The 17,267-nt window shown below is 35.0% G+C and overlaps 1 protein-coding gene across 1 annotated transcript in view; it reads right to left on the minus strand.

Moving 5' to 3' along the window:
* Positions 1-17,267, minus strand: part of GALNT13 (polypeptide N-acetylgalactosaminyltransferase 13) — a 528,170-nt gene that overhangs the window by 486,347 nt on the left and 24,556 nt on the right. Inside the window, exon 2 of the mRNA XM_049615630.1 lies at positions 5,997-6,067. The gene's annotated coding sequence lies outside the window, so the exon portion shown is untranslated. The remainder of the gene's footprint in view (positions 1-5,996; positions 6,068-17,267) is intronic.

Here is a 17,267-nt window from a genome sequence, read left to right on the forward strand (position 1 = left end):
GGGAGGGGGGAGGGGGGAGAGAGAGAGAGAGAGAGAGAGAGAGAGAGAGAGAGAATCCCAAGCAATCTCTGTGCTGCCATCACAGAGCCCAATGCAGGGCTTGAACCCATGAACCATGAGATCATGACCTGAGCCAAAACCAAGAGCCAGACACTTAACCAACTGAGCTACCCAAGGGTCCCTGTAGGTGCTTTACCTTATTTAACTTTCACAATTATTCAGAAAACATACTACTTCTCCTATCACATTTCAAAGGTGAAAAAACTGAGGCCAGAGAGCTTACATACTTGACACACAAAAAGTTACACAGCTAAAGTCACGTAGTTAAAATCTCACATTACAAAAGTCACATGGCTAAAGACGCCTCATTCTGGGATCTGAACCCATGCAATGGTATGGTTCTGGAGGCATATTATGCTACTTCTCCAATATAGGAAAAGAGAGATACTCTCTATGTTGGGTGTTAGTTTTTTTCCCTTGTCAAAATTATTGTTTAGTATGATGGTAAACTAACTCTAAAATATTGGTCTTTCATGCACCCAAGATATTTAATCTTTAATTTAGCACTCTATCCTTGTTTCAGTTTAAGCTCTGCTAAGGAAGGAAGACAAATCATATTAAGATGACATATTTACTATTCTAATTTATAATTGAGCAATATCATAAATTACACTGTTCCTGTTGCCCAGCATAGGAATGAATGTATCTAAGAGATTCATCACTAACCATAAGGGATACTTCTCCCTAAAAGTCAGAAGATGTTTCTCCCTACCCCAAAGACTTAACTGAAGAAGGGGCAAACCCTGAATAAAAAAACAAAACAAAACAAAACAAAATAAAACAAAATAAACAAACAAAAAAAACACAACTATTTATCTGACTATTGGTAATGTCATTTTCCAGTTCATTCAACCTGGAAATCTCAGTTATTTTTTTCAGAAATGATGTGCAGTTACAGATTCTAGAGCTTGACTTAACACATTCAAGTGTCACCTTGGCTATTTTCTAGCTATTTAACCAACAACAATTTACTTGGCTAAATTCTGCCTCAGTTTTCTCTTGTGCAAAATGGGGATGACATCAGTATCTACCTCTCAGAGTTGTCTGATATAAAATTAAATGACAAATATAAGTTATTTAAAACAGAGTCTGTTACACAGCAAATACCACACAAGGGATTCTGGTTATTATTACTCCCTGTCCCCATCTCCTTCAAAGCCTCACCTCCATCTAGTCCTTGTCTCCATTCCCACTGCTGCTACCTCAGGTCTTACCCTCCACTCTTATTCTTATACTGCTCTATTTTCCTAAAATTTGTTCTCTTATCTACAAGTCTTCCAACTGGAATCCATTGTGAAGACACCACCAGGCTAGTATTCAAATAGAAATTTTTGTTCACATGATTGGCCTTCCCAAAATATTCTTTGTTTTTTTTTCTATTGCCTACCAATTAAATTCAAAGTTGTAAATGTGTTTACCACTATTTCCTACAGCCTAGCCCCAGCCTTAATTTTCCAGTGTTATCTGTTTTGAGACCAACACAAGAAACTTATCCTGCTGCCTAATTAATGTCAAGTACGCCACTTCAATTCTAAGCTCTTTTATGCCATTTCCTTGACTTCTCTGTGAACATTTTCCACCTGCACCAAGATCTAGTGGAAATGCAACCTCCATGATGAAATCTTGAGCGAATGCTGTTCAGAATTAAACCTTTCTTAAATCTCCTCTAATGCTTTATTCTTTTTCACATATAGGGACTTGTTTTTTTTTATTATTTCTCAAATTATTTAAAGGGCTTTATTAATTCGATTACTTTAGGCCACTCTCCTGACACCATATCCTAATACCACATCCTTCATTTATGCCTGTGCCTGTGTTATTTCCTTAAATTGAACACAGAATTTTCTTGAGTCATTTTTGTCCTTCCCTCCTACTTGCTGCTCCAGTACTAAACCAGCATGGTGTTTCTCATATTAGCGGAGCATGCAATTAATATCTATTGAATGAAGTGAAATATTATCACTAAATGTAATCACTAGCTTTGTTTTTCAGAGACCAAACACGAAAATTGAAAGGAGAAGCATTCTGTAAGTCCTTTATTCTCAAAACCAACAGTAGTGTGAGAACACAGAGTGACCTATTCTCTCTTAGGGCAATAATATTTTAAATACCAGAAAGTTCGAAAATATCCCTCAGGTAAAATGTTGCTGGCAGTTTGTTTCAAGAAGTTATGTGTAAAAGGACTGGGATCAGTGGATGATTGCAATGGAAAAAGATGAAGATCACCAAAGAGATGGAAAGGGAAAGTGTCAGTGTGGTCAGTGTGGTGTCGTAAGCACGTCCCTCAGTGATGACACACTTTACGAGGACAAATAGGGAGGGCAATAATTAAGTCTAGCTAAACTCTTCATTCCATTGCATGAAAAGGCAGGAGAACTGCAGGAAAACAGTGTGGTTAGGCATTTCAAATTCTGAGGAGAAGCATAAGATACGGTCTCTGCCTTAGGGAACTTTTTCACTTTTTAAGTTTTCTTTACACAAGCAGCATTTTTTAAAGGCGATTTGTTTCAGATTGCCAAGTGGTCCTATTAGCAATATGTAACAGCGAGAAACTTAGCATGTCTGATTTCATACTGCTATTTCCTTTGCTGCTGTGGTGAATAGTTTAGTAATTCTGCTTAGCCCTGTATGTAGGCACGTTACAGCTAAGATCTGCAGAAACCACTCTTTACCCAAAACCTACTTCACCCAGAAGATAAGGAAGTACAGAAATGATTAGTCTATGATTAAGACTTACAGGAATGGCATGACCAGATTCCTGTGTACAAAGATGAACTGAGCAAGGACAAAGAAGTTACATGACCTTTCTTGGATTTCTACAGATATTAGTCACCTTTTGACTCCAACTCCTTTCTACCATCCCCTTTTGCTAACGTACAAGCAGCTCAAATTCTATGCTGAGGGAAGATGCTTCTCTGGGATGGTAGTCTGCCATTTCCTCAGTTTGCTGTCTTTCTGAATAAAGTCGCTTTACTTGCCCCAACCCCTTGCCTCTTGACTTACCGCCTGTCCTGTGGGAGCAGAATAAGCTTGGGCTGGGTTACAAATGAGAGGCAATTATCATTTATTTTAGTTGAAATTCAATAATCAACTACTTATATACTAAAGAATTCTTATGCATGATCTGAGGTTTTGGAGCAGTGTTTTTATGCAAATAAAAGAAAGTTACATCAACCACAAATTTTCAGTCCTTAACACTCAGGTGAAAAGTATAAAGAAACAGGACTTTAGAATTGGATCAGCCTCAAAGCTTCATTGCCATGAATGATAGATTGAAACTTCCTATTGTGCATTTTCCTCAAACAAAACAATGGGGACAATAACATACCTACTTCATCATATTATTGCTTAGATTAAATGAGATATTGAATGCAAAGTACATGGGATAGAGTAAATACTTAATAAATTTTGTTTCCTTGTCCACATGGCTTCAATGTCCATAAATTGTTTCATAAAGTATCAGATGAGATTATGACCTCAAGTTAACTGACCATCATTTCAACTATTTTCTTTATTTTATATCTGTAAGTTTGTCCTGTCTCTTTCAAAATAAGCATTTCAGACTCTGGAAACACTTCACACTGCCTCTTCTTTTCTACAAAAAGCACACACATTTCAGCCTAGATATACAAATAACACACAATAGGATATATATGTGTGCTGATTTTATATACTGTATATTTACATGCTGATTACCTAAATGGTTTGTTTCTTCACTAAAAGTTAAAAGATGTCTACATTTATAAAGAAGGCTGAACTTTAGTTCCTTTTGGCACATGTCAATCAACAGTATTCACTGAGTACTTTTGTGGTGTACTTTATGTAACATTAGGATGCTTATTAACAAATATATTTAAATTGAATTATCAAATTACTTTGTACCTGGAATTGTGCTATACTTTACATGTGTTAACACACTAGAAATTAAGTAGTTCCTAATATTACATCCATTTTATTTTTTTATATTAAATGTAATTTATTGTCAAATTGTTTTCCATACAACACCCAGTGCTCATCCCAACAGCTGCCCTCCTCAATGCCCATTACCCACTTTCCCTGTCATCCCACCCCCCATCAACCCTCAGTTTGTTCTCAGTATTTAACAGTCTCTTATGGTTTGCTTCCATCCCTCTCTGTAACTTTTTTCCCCCTTCCCCTCCCCCATGGTCTTCTGTTAAGTTTCTAAGAATCCACATATGAGTGAAAACATATGGTATCTGTCTTTCTCTGCCTGACTTATTTTACTTAGCATAATACCCTCCAGTTCCATCTAATCTTACATCCATTTTAAAGAAACATTAAGTATGTTTTTTTGAGAGAGGGAAAGAGCAAGCAAGGGAGAGAGGTGGGGGGGGGGAGAGACAGAGAGAGAGAGAGAGAGAGCGAGCAGAGCCAGACATGGGGTTCGATCCCACAAACCTGGGATCATGACCTGAGCCAAAATTGAGAGTCGGACCCTCAAATGACTATGCCACCCAGGTGCCCCGACATTAAGTATTTGTTCAGTCATACAGCTAATAAGTGATAAATCCAGCATTTAAAGCCAGGTGGTCTGAATTCCTAAACATACTCTAGACTACGTTTTTAAAGTTGTTATATTGGGAGACAGCATAAAAACATCAATGCTACCATTATTGTTTCTACATTTTTTGGAAATTCTACTTTAGAACTGTCTTCCTAAACATCTCACTTCATCAAACAAGGAACGCAAGCATGTAAAATCTAGGAGTCTGATTCTGTGGTCCCTCCAAACTCTGAAAATAATAATAGGCTTTAATTTTATTTGGTTGTTTTTTTTAATGAATGAGAGAAAACTCTTGAAGAACTTCAGAATACTAATTCTAAACCTGTTTTTTGTTTTTGTTTTTGTTTGTTTGTTTTTATCAAAGATTACCTTAGGTGATTTTTTTCAGGACCTACATTTTCATTTATTTCACACCAGTTCAAGGCAGTCCAAGCTTGGGGTGTGTGGGTGGCTCTGTCGGTAAAACATCCCAACTTCAGCTCAGGTTGTGATCTCCTGGTTCATGGGTTCGAGCCCCATGTCGGGCTCTGTGCTGACAGCTCAGAGCCTGGAGCCTGCTTCAGATTCTGTGTCCCCCTCTCTCGCTGCCCCTCCCCTTCTCTCTCTCTCTCTCAAAAATAAATAAACATTAAAAAAATTTTTAAAGCATTCCAAGTTGGACTGGAGATTGGAAAGCATCATTTGACAAGAAAGCAATGACATGATAGACAATACAGAAAAAAATACATTTTCAGAATAATGCTTAAAGAAAACAGAAATATAAATAAATTATCAGAACACGTTTAAACTCTTAAATATTCAGCCTCTTAGATAGGTTATTTAACTGTCTACATTAATAGTTGGAGACCATATTTTCTGAAAAGTCTTGGTTCAAAGCCCAGATTCACCACTTTGAAAAGATGTTGAGTAAGGTAGTAAAACTTCTTAGGTCTCAGGTTTATTTATAAAATGAGGATAAAAATAATAATCTTAAAATATTTCAGGGAGAATTATAGGCAACACACACAAGTTACCTGATTCACAGTAAATCTTAATACTGGGCCAATCTTAATACTTAATTTAATACTCTTTTTTAAAGTTCCCGTATTAGCACTGGTTAATAACACCTGCTTTCTACACTCTACTCAACTTATGATCAAGAGAAAAACATCCCATTTAAATATAAGTGAGAAATATCATGTGCAAGTTATATAAGTAGAACAATAGTAAAATTTGTCATCAGAAATCTTGAATTTATACAACTTAATTCAGACTAGCAAACAGCTCATCAAATTTTTTATCTTTTATATACATTTTGCCTCAATATTCACAAATATCAAGAACCATAAATAGAAATGTGTTCTTTTATGACTGCCAAATTCATTCAGCATGACTGCAATTGAGTGGAAAAATAAAAATACATATTACTTACTGTATGTGGCGTTTGGCAATTTCAAAATGATTTGCAAACATTCATCTTCAAAATACTCCTACAAAATGCATCTGTGAAGAGAAAAAAATCCAAATGAGTAAGCGATTTGCCAAGGTCACAGAAAAGCTAATCCAGACCAACAGAAACTTAGACAATACATAAACATACTGAAATAAGGTTTTGCAAAATATAGTTTATACACCTAGGAAAGTATAATGGGCTGATGAACAGAAATATTCCCAACTGTATGCAAATATCCCGTATTTAAGTCAAAGATAATACTCTTAAGAGGTAAGAAGAGTCTGCACATTGACTTCAAGAATATATGTGACAAACACAGCTTCCCTAGAACATGGCAGAACAACATAAAAGCAATTCAAAAGCATGATATAAGTAAATTTAAGTTGGAGACTTGAGGTGCTTATTAAACTAATTCAAGCTTTTTAAAATGTACTTTTGTCTGATATATGAAGATCACTGAGTTAGAAAAGAATTTTGCTTGATTTATCCAGAGAATTGCACCAATTCGCTTTGTAATTGCATTTCGATTCTAATTGAAAACCACGCACTGAGAAAAATGCATGCGTGCCATTTGCACACCTTACAAATATATACAAACATCCATTTCTTTCTTCTCAGAAGTTCACTTCTAAGGGTAAAGTTCATCAGATTCTAGTAATTAAGTTGTTTTAGAGAAGAGGTGTTGGGAAAAGCACATTAATTTCAAACCTCAAAATATTTTCAACTTCAATGGATTTTATTCTACTGGGTATAGTGTGTTATAAAAGAAATACCTAAAAGGAAACAAAACCAAACACAACCTGATGACATATGTAACCCTTTAAAGTACAATGTGTTATTTCAGGCAGATCAAACACACTATGGAGGGTAGAAATAAAAATCCTCTTAAGTAGCAAGCATCGTTAGTGGCATTCTCAGTGACCAGCAGAATCTCTGCCCACAGAGATTTGGTTTACAGTACTGAACAGAAATATGAGCTTACTAATGAGGGACGTGTACTTTTTGAGTTCACCAAAACCAAGTGTAATCAAATCAACAGTTTGACAAGCAGAAGAGGCATTCAGAGTTGAAAGTCTCATTTTTCTTCCTCTAGTGAATGGAAGACAAGATGACATGGACCTCTACCTGGCTCAAGAAGGAATGAGTTTACTAATACTCAACACAAAGCTTCTCAAACAAGAGGAGACTAGACAGAGTTAGCGATTTACAGTTAAATGCCAAAAGTGAATGAAGACACTTTTAAGAAGCTACGCATGTTTATAATTTCATTTTTGTAAGTGTAACACTTAGAGCTTAACAGAAGATACAAATTCAGGTTCACATATAATTTCAAAAGAATTATAAAGTTCTAGCAATTTTCCAGACCTTATATTTCTTCAGATTTTAGCATATTCACCCTCCTAGGCAAGAGAACTGAAGTTAGCACTAATCACGCCATTTGCCTAATTTGACACAGCTAAGAGGTGATCCTAGGCTCAGCAAAAGCTTTTCTAACACAGACTCTTCTCACTACAGCACCTGCTAGTCCCTACAACGTATCCAGAATAGAGGGTGCAAACTGGAACATAATAACCAGATCTGGCTTGCTTACTGACATGTTTTGTGTATCCCATGCCATGGTTTTAAAACCATTTTATTTATTTATTTATTTATTTATTTATTTATTTATTTATTTAAAGTAGGAGATTTCTCATAAGAACCCACATCCCTACCCTCTTTGAAAGAGCAAAGATTTTCTAAGGCTGGGCTCACAGCCTCCAAGAACAGAGAAATGGCTGCCCCTCTTGGATGTACACACTTTCTACACTCTCCTCTTTCCTACTTTTGCAAGCTGCCTTCTACCCTGCCATGTGCTAGCACTAAAGTATTTTGTTCCTGATCCCTATGTACCAACTACAGTAAGACATGTTTGCTGTGAAACTGGAGAGGAGGAACTTTCCTTATTTATAGTCAAAAAGCTTATTTCATTACAAGAGGCAATTGGTTATAATGACATTTCATTGGATTCTTATAATCAGGTATTATTGATTATCCTGTTTTATTTTATTTTTTTATTTTATTTTTTGATTATCTTGTTTTAATCTATACACGTTTTCAAGTTTCATGGACTTGAATTTCCATTTGTTCAAATATATGTTTGATAATTTTTAAAGCTGAGGGAGAAATTTATAAACCCAACTGATTGGGACAAATCAAGGAATGAAATAATCTAAAATAAGGATTACATTTACCATGAACATATCTTCCAGAAAATTACTTCGTAGACTGGCAGGTGTACTATTTGATAAAACAATTGTAATAATAAAGAAAACTTCAATTTAACTAAATAAACTAGATTAAGAGAATACAGACCACTGAAGGTGAAAATCTGCAAACCATAAATTCTGGTTACATCATGACATGTTGCAAATAACTTGAAATGTCAATATGTTTTGTATAATGTTTTAAAAAACACAGACCTAAAATTCTGGGTAGTTGTGGTAATACCAGCCACCTAAATCTGAAACTATTCACACATTCTGCAAAAATGTACAGCTAAGGTGCCTGGGTGCTCAGTTGGTTAGGTGTCCAACTCCTAATTTTGGCTCAGGTTATGCCCTCACATATCATGGGATCAAGCCCTGTGTAGGGTTCTGGACTGACAGCACCCAGTCTGCTTGGGATTTTCTCTCCCTGTCTCTCTTCCCCTCCCCTGCTCATGTGTTTTCCCTCTGTCTCCCCCTCTCAAAATAAACATTAAATAAACATTTAATACACACACACACACACACAGCCAACAAAAACAAATAAAAACACACAAATCCTAGGCCTTCAGTATAACGGGAAGTTGGACAATAATAAAAAATGTCAAATTATCTGCAAATAGAAAATTAAACACCAATCTATAACAGAGTTACCTTTCAAACTCAAATTATATGTATTACAGAAATCTAAGAAGTCCAGAAAAATAGTGAGGAAAAGAGGAAAGCAAAGGTCCTAAAAGTGACACAAAACTCACTTTCAGAATGTCTACTAAAACTATAAAAATGTGAAAAACCTATCCAGACATTTTAGAACATGTACACAGAGAAGAAAGAGACAAAAGTATATAAATTTCAAGGTGGCAACAATTTTTTCTGAGGGACAAGTAAGGCATTTAAAAATGATAGGATATGTCAAAAAGACATAGTCCCCAGCTTCAAGAAGTACTTTTTTTTTTTTAATTTTTTTTCAACGTTTTTTATTTATTTTTGGGACAGAGAGAGACAGAGCATGAACGGGGGAGGGGCAGAGAGAGAGGGAGACACAGAATCGGAAACAGGCTCCAGGCTCCAGCCATCAGCCCAGAGTCTGACGCGGGGCTCGAACTCACGGACGGCGAGATCGTGACCTGGCTGAAGTCGGACGCTTAACCGACTGCGCCACCCAGGCGCCCCAAGAAGTTCTTAATAGTCATATCTGGGACAAGTGGAAAATTGGAATACGTAATTATCATAGAGAAAATTATTCATTATAGAAAATATAAATAACAGAAGTGAATAAAGTATATAGGGAAGAAGAAAAACCTGTTCCTTTGCCTGGAATGCCATCTAACAAAATGTAGATGTATTGATGGAGTTAGAAAATCACCATTAAGCAAACATGATAGGTAACTGTCAACAAAACACCTGTGGATCAGCAAAACACTCGTGGGTAAAAGTATGAGGTTGAGCAAGATATTTCCATAGTCTTAAAGCATCTTCTCACAAACCTCTTATTAATAATAATGGGGAAAATAATAACTTCCACAGACACCTGGGTAGCTCAGTCGGTTCAGTGTCCAACTCTTCATTTTGGCTCAGGTCATTATCTCAGTTTGTGGGTTTGAGCACCTCATCGGGCTCCAGGCTGACAGCATGGGGCCTGCTTGGGATTCTCTCTCTACACCCACCCCCTGCCCCTTCCCTGCTCACTCACTCACTCACTCACTCTCTCTCAAAGTAAGTAAATAAGCTTAAAAAAGGAAAATAAATAAAATAATAATGTTCAATGCAGAAACTTGGCAGAGACCACTGTAACAATCAAAGACAACATCAATAACGGAGCAAATAAACATGATGTGCCTCCAGGTCTGATGCACTTAAAAAGGACACATCACTTCTGTGGTACACACATTTGCCAAAAATGCATAACCCGAGTCGATCATTAGGGAACATCAGGCAAGCTCAAAATGAGGAAAGTCTGAAGATATCTTCAAATTCAAAGTCATGAAAGACTGAGAAAATGTTCCAGATTAAAGGATAAAAAGGCATGACAACCAAATGCACATATTATCCTAGATATACTGTTATATAACAGTATTTTGTTGATAATAAATTTCTTAATTCCCATAATTTTACTGCGGTTATGTAAGACAATGTCCTTATTCATAGGAAATACACACTGAAATACTTCAAATAAAGAATCATGATGTCTGCAACTTATTCTCGAAAGATTCAGGGAAAAAAATATGTATGCTAAGTATGTTACATGTATGTGTAATATGTTACATCATTTATGTTACATATATGTAATATATGTAACATACAATTATGTAATTATGCTATACACACACATACACACACATATGGAGAGAGAGCAAGCAGAAATAATAAAGAAAAAGGAGCAAAATGTAAACAACTAACGAATCTGGACAAATAGTATTTAGGGTCTTAGGTACAATAATTGCAAATTTTCTATATGTTTGAAAGTATATCAAAATTTTAAATTAGAGAAAAAAGGTAGAAGTAAATAAATGTTTTACATTCATTAGGATATTTTGAGATTACAAAAAAATGGTCAAACAGATAAATCAATGACATGTTTTCAGATCAAGAAAAAAATTAAGAAGTTAAAAATAAACAGAATCATTGGCCAGGTTTTGGACAGCTAATATGACAAAAATCCATTTTATCTATCTCTCTATATACATCCTCCTGCATTTTACATATTTTATGTTGATATGTAATTTATATATTAAATACTCCTATATTTAAAATAAAATATTGTTTATTTACAATTCACATATTTGTATTTGCATATTAAATACATAAAATAGAGCAGAATGAAAATAATTTTGGAGTCTAGCTTTGGGTTTTACATAAATAGTACAGAAAATATTATATCCAGCAAAAGTAAAGTTAAATAATGAAATTTTATTAACAAAAAAGATCATCAACAACTAAAGGGAAAAAAATAAAGAAAAAGATTATCAGATAGTATTTAAAGGGTATCAGTATAAGTGGTTATTCCTTATATAAGTGGTTATTCCTTATATAGTTGTTTTGGTAAATAAAAAATTACCAATTTCTTGTTTATAAATTCAGAAAAAAATTAAAAATAAAATCAACCTTAATTCCTTAAACAATATATCTTATGTATAACTATCCTGTCTTTATTTTCAGACCACTCTTTAAAGAATTATATATACATATTATTTTATAATTAATTTCTCTTTTTACTTGTGAATTTCTTTCTGTAGCAATATCATGCTTTTTATCATTAAATGCAGAACCATTTTCCTGATTGATATCCCATGCATGTCATTATTTACTTTGTACTTTTTCACATCTGTTACCAAAAATACTAAAAATAAAAACACTGCTGTATACTGTTGTATATATCTCCTGCCAGAGCATGATTGTTTTCTTAGGCTAAAATACATAGAAGGGGAATTGTTAAGTCAAACAGCATGAGGCTGTTAAGACTTGATAATATTTTACTCTATTAATATGTTAATATAGTAAGTTAAATAATATAGCATTCATTAATATATCAATTATGTTAATAATACTTGACATATTTTATTAATACATATGTGCACAATTTTCATATTTGAACCACACAGTCAGGTTATATTTTATAATCCCTGCGGCCAGGGGTGGTCCTGACATAGTATTTGTTGTCTGTTTATAACTCGACTTGGCCCTAGTTCTTCATATTGTCATGTCTTGAATTGATTCCATGCATTCTTGGTATTATACATATTGAGTAGAACTTTCAAAGAAGTTACCGCAAAATTTGACTTGAAATTAAAAAACTGTTTCTATGAGAAAAAAAAAAAAACAGAACATTTTAATTAAATAATTATTTATTTTTGGAGGATTTAACACAATTCCTTCTCTTACAAAGCAATAATCAAGTACTTCATAGGACTTAAAGAAGGAAAATAAGTACAAATAGACAAACATGCATTACAGTCTTGTAACTGGATTGTCACATGGCAAGGTGGTAAGGGGAAGGCAGGACTCACTGCAGGGTCCCCTGAATAATCCAAGCAGTTCTTCCGTGTCTCATTTCTAATTACAGAATGGTGTCAGAATGTCTGCATACTGTCATTTTATTTACATGAGCTATTACCATTTACATTTACTACACTAAATAGTACCTTTTTTTTTTTCAAGTGTCATTTTAATTGATGGCTTGCACCAATCTTCAACTTACTGCAGCCACTCTTCTTTCTTCCTGTGTTCACTTTGGATTCTTGCAGCTCCCCTACAGATTTAGCAACTTTCTGGTCTGTAGATTCCATGTTTTATATTCTTTTAACTTTAATTCTGGAGATTAATACCAATTTCATTCAATATAAATACCCATCAACCTTCTAAAGTCTTCGCTGGTCTGCCACTGACCAGCGAAGCCACTGACACTGACAGTGACAGTGGCTGTCACCGAGCCACTGACAATCACAAGTTATGCCTCCCTTCACATGCCATGTGAGACAAAAGCTAAACTTTACCAAAGCGAAGAGTGACGAACTCTTGTTTCCTCTCATATTTAAACCTCGTCATTGTGTCAAAGAATAAAATTAGATTAAATCAGAGTGATTTACTTCTCTCAAAATCATGTTGGTTGTTATTCCCATTTGTTCTGCCCTTTTGAGATGTGTGAGCATCAACTGTCTTTTTTATTTATTCCTCTATTTTCCTAGATATCAAAGCACAGTGATTAATCTATAACTTCTAAAGTCATCACTAGTATATTCTCATTCTCTCCCTCTCTCTCCCTCCCTGTCTCCTTCTCTCTCTCCCTCTCCTGATCATTCCCCACTCCCTACACTTTCACGTGGCCTTCAAGAACCCTAAGCTAACTCCCTTGAACAATTTCTATTGCAAATACATCTTAATAATCATCCCATAATTTCAATCATGAAAAGCATGACAAATCAGAAGCTCCTGAATATTGTACATTATCTCCATGTAATTCTCCTGAAGACCATTAACCAACTGATATGAGTACATAATTCCAAATCCAGTCTATACTCCATGGTTAAATGCATAGGTAATGCTTTGACCAACTTCCTGGGAACCTTCGCCCCTTGATTTCTGACAGTGTGTCTACACTGTATAGTCTGTATGCTGTGAAAAATGTTTATCTATCCCTCTTCTCTTTTTGCCCAGTTTGGGAGAAGTCAAGACCTTTTCCTAAACCAAGTCAATTCTTGTTTTCCCATCATTTTTTTTTTTCGTGGAATGTTCAAGGAACTGGCAAAGTGCCTTTTACCTGTCTCTCCATTCAAAGAGCTTTGAATACCTTCCCCTTCATCACCTGCTTCTGTCTACATGGAGATGAGAAAATTTAGACCCTTTATCCTGTAAATTGAAAGCTAAAACAGTTTTGCTTAACTCACTCCACCCCACTCTCAGCAAACACACGGTAAAGCATGGCATATTTTATACCCTTCACTTTAGCATTTTCTAGTTTCTGCAGAAATTTTACCTTTTCCTTTACATATCCCTATCTTTTGACCCATTCCACTTGCATGAAGTTATTCTAAACCAATTAGAGATACAGGCAAAGATCGATGTTCAGAGAATGTCATCAGTGCAATTTATAATATTTACTATTGTAAAGATTTAAAAGCAATCAGAGTGTCTAACAATTAGACATCAACTACATAAGGTGTGGTTTGTGCAGATAATAGAATTCTATGTAGTCACAAAACTCATGTCTCAAATAGTATTTATTTATATGCAGAAATCTAAACTATATTTAAAACAATTTACTTTCTAAAATAATATGAATAAAGGGGCAACTGCATAAATAATTATAAATATATATTTACATATATGTATATAAAATTCAGAAAGATTGACCAACTATATAGCAAAATGTTAATCGTTATCTCTGAATGATGTTAAAATATAAGCAGTATTAATCTTTCATTCTTTTCTTAATGTTGCAAATCTTCTGCAAAAATATACATCATGTTATAATCCAAAAAGAAAGAATACTAGTTTACAAAAACTCAGAGGGAACAAAAGCAACAAAGTACATATATAAGAATCAAACGCACAGCTATAAATCAGACAAAACCTTAGCATTGAAAGAGCTGGAGACCAGCATAGACAAAAGTAGGGCATAATAAGATGCAACCGTCAAAAAGTTAGTAAAACATATTTTAAAATGTGATGCGGCTGTACTTGTCAGGTGCCTCCCCAATATCTATTCTCTCCTTCCTTGGTTATTACGTTCACTTCTATGCCCTTTGGCTTTTATCTAAAATGTAGATAAAATTGTTAGAACTCTGGGCAGCTGTTTTGAGTGCATAAATCTTCGGCTGGCTACAAGGATCCTAGCCCCCTGGTGACATGACAGAGCCATCTTATCACGCTTGGGTTACCAATATTAAGATTTCATATGTCGTGAGGAAAAAATAAATCACTAACTTCTTTAGGCTACGTGGGAGATACACTGGCTACACTTTCTAAGTGATGCTTATCATCTAAGAGTTTTCAGATACGAATAAAGAAAATGTTTCTCTGTGATGGATGTAATGATTATTTGACCAGCATATGTATTACCAAATATTAAGATTCATATGCCAAATAATACTTAAAATGAAGAAGGATTTAAAGGAGTGCAGAGAAGAGAAATGGAAAGAATTAACATTTAGGAAATTAGGATACCTTAATAATGACTCAAATGAGAAATTTATATTTCATAAAAAGAAATATTGAATAGTTTAGATTTAAGTGTGTAAAGGATTTTTAAAATTAAATTCCAAACAGTGAAATAGCATTAATAGTAGCAGAAGAGATTAGATTACATATTAAAAATGAATTTCCAGAAACTAAAAATTGTTTAGATACTAGTTATTTTTAAAAAAAAACAAAGACTCTTTTAAACATCTTTAAATCTACATTTAGAACTGAGGCCTTTCAAATCATGAGATCCAATCAGAAATATGGTATGAATATATGATGAACTTTAGGTAGTGATTGTTAGTTTTATTCTGCATGTTTTATGGTCAATATTTGTGTTTTTCTTCATGCTTTATGTCATTGCTTAAGTGTGTAACATTTGTATTAACTTCTTTTGAGAATTAGTTAAAATTTGTAGAGAATGCATCCTTACCTCAACCACACGATCCAAATACATGGTGTGGCAGGTTGTATCTTCCAAAGATGGTCACAACATCTCCTATCCAGCGTGCTCTTCTATGTGACCCTGACATCCCACCCCTCAAGAGATGAAGGTATAACTTTACCTCCTGGAATCTGAGCAGACTCCATGACTCATTAGACCAAGAAGATATGGTAGAAGAAATACTGTATCATTACTATGTGTGGCCTTTCACTGGCCTAGAATCTTCTGTTTTCTGCCCCTTGGAGCCTTCAACTGCCATGTAAAAAGTGAAGGCTACTCTGCCATGTTGAGGAGCAATCAGGCATCAGACATGTGACCAAAGAAACCATATTGGACATCCAGGTCATCTGGCCTTAGAGGACTTCACTCCCAGCCACCACCTGACAGCAACTACATGAGAGAGCCCAAGTGGGGAGCTCCCAGCTGAGCCCAGTCAGTCCACAGAACTATGAGACATTATGAATAAACTGTTGCTTTAAGCCAATAAATTTCAGGACAATCTCTTGCATAGCAATAAGATAACCAAGAAAAAAAATGTGATCATTCTAGAGTCTAAAATCTGGAAGTATGAGGCAATAACCTAACATCTTTTATTTATTTACCTGAAATTATATATATAAACATATACTGACCAGAATGTGAATTGTTTTTATGATAATCTCTCTATTTTTCTGTCTCTGTCTCTACCTTTATCTATGCAAGTTATCTTACTTCCAATTAAAATTATTTCCAATGGTTTTCTGGCTACACACACACACATACACACACACACACACACACATACACACACACACACACAGTGTTTTGGGGCAGCCATTCAGCTTATAAAAAATAATATATAGCAGAAACCTGAATGCCGTTCCCATATGAGGAACTGACAATACAGAAAGCAGTTTAAATTTGTTTTCTGTTCTCCCCCAAAGCATAACTGAAACCAATAAGACCAAGGAGAAAATTTAAAAGGAATCATATTGAAGCTCAGCACAAGGAAAGGTTCTCTTCCTGTGAGAAATGCCAAAACAGAATGGGCTGTCCCAATAAAGGGCTTAAGGAAGAGTTCGAGATAAAGTTAAAAATCCATACTTCAGAAATGTGGAAAGAGACCTCAAGTACTGGCTAGTTGCTGAAATTAAATGGTTTTTAAGCACCCTTCTGAATCCATGATTTTGATAAATTTGTGCTGATTACTTTGGAATACACTGCACTAATATTTTTATATCCCCATCGTATTCCAGAAAAAGATACCAGGAATGTCGCAAAGATTCATTCAAATAGAGCATCATTAAATTCATAACCCTTTATCCACTGAATCAATATTTAACAATTTCTCAAGACATTTATTGAATGACTAGCTATGTTATGGACTTTGGTAAGCCTCGGGGGAACAATAAGAAATACAATGCCTCTGTTGTGAGGAAGCACATAATTTAAAATGGGAGCAAGGAGGACACAATTAACTATGATAACATGGTGTAAGTTAGCAACAGCAATAGGCAAAAAGTGTTATGGGAACAGAAAAAAAAAAAAAAAAAGAACAGAATAACTCTGGCTTGAAGACTTGAAAAAGTTCCTTAAAAAAGAAGTATCATTTGATCCTTGGTGTGAGGGGACAGGCAATTCAAAGCTAACAAGCAGCGTGAGCAAAGAAGCTGCCATGGACATCGATGACATATCCAGGTAACACAGAAAGAATCCAGAGAGTCCTGAAAATAGGTTAGGAGGGTTTAAAAGATGAACTGTGAAGCTACAAAGGTCATTTGGGATAGAATTCTATGAATGATCTGGAACGATACACTAAGGAATTTGACATTTACTCTGCAGAGCTTTCGAAGGTTTTACACCCAGGAATGACATGTTCAAAATTGCAGAGAGATCCCTCCATTG

This window comes from Panthera uncia (genome assembly GCF_023721935.1).
Source record: "Panthera uncia isolate 11264 chromosome C1 unlocalized genomic scaffold, Puncia_PCG_1.0 HiC_scaffold_3, whole genome shotgun sequence".
Classification (NCBI taxonomy): Eukaryota; Metazoa; Chordata; class Mammalia; order Carnivora; family Felidae; genus Panthera; species Panthera uncia.